Here is a 344-nt window from a genome sequence, read left to right on the forward strand (position 1 = left end):
GTATTTTTAGTACAGACAGGATTTCACCGTGTTGGCCGGGCTGGTCTCGAACTCCTGACATCAAGTGATCTGCCCACCTCGGCTTCCCAAAATGCTGGGATTACAGGTGTGAGCCACTGTGCCCGGCCGACTGTAACTTTTATTTAGGAAATGGAATAAGTGTGCAGGTCAAAGTATGTTATCAGTAGGATATCTGCCCAACCCAATACCTAGATAAACAGATACTCATTCACACACAAATCCATTAGCTCTTTAAGGCTGAGGTACCAGTAGTAAGACTTCCAGGGCTACATGAGCCTTTATATGTGATATACTATGATGCCACTTCATTTCTTTTTTTTTTT

The sequence above is a fragment of the Colobus angolensis genome, unplaced genomic scaffold, assembly GCF_000951035.1.
Source record: "Colobus angolensis palliatus isolate OR3802 unplaced genomic scaffold, Cang.pa_1.0 Scaffold344, whole genome shotgun sequence".
Classification (NCBI taxonomy): Eukaryota; Metazoa; Chordata; class Mammalia; order Primates; family Cercopithecidae; genus Colobus; species Colobus angolensis.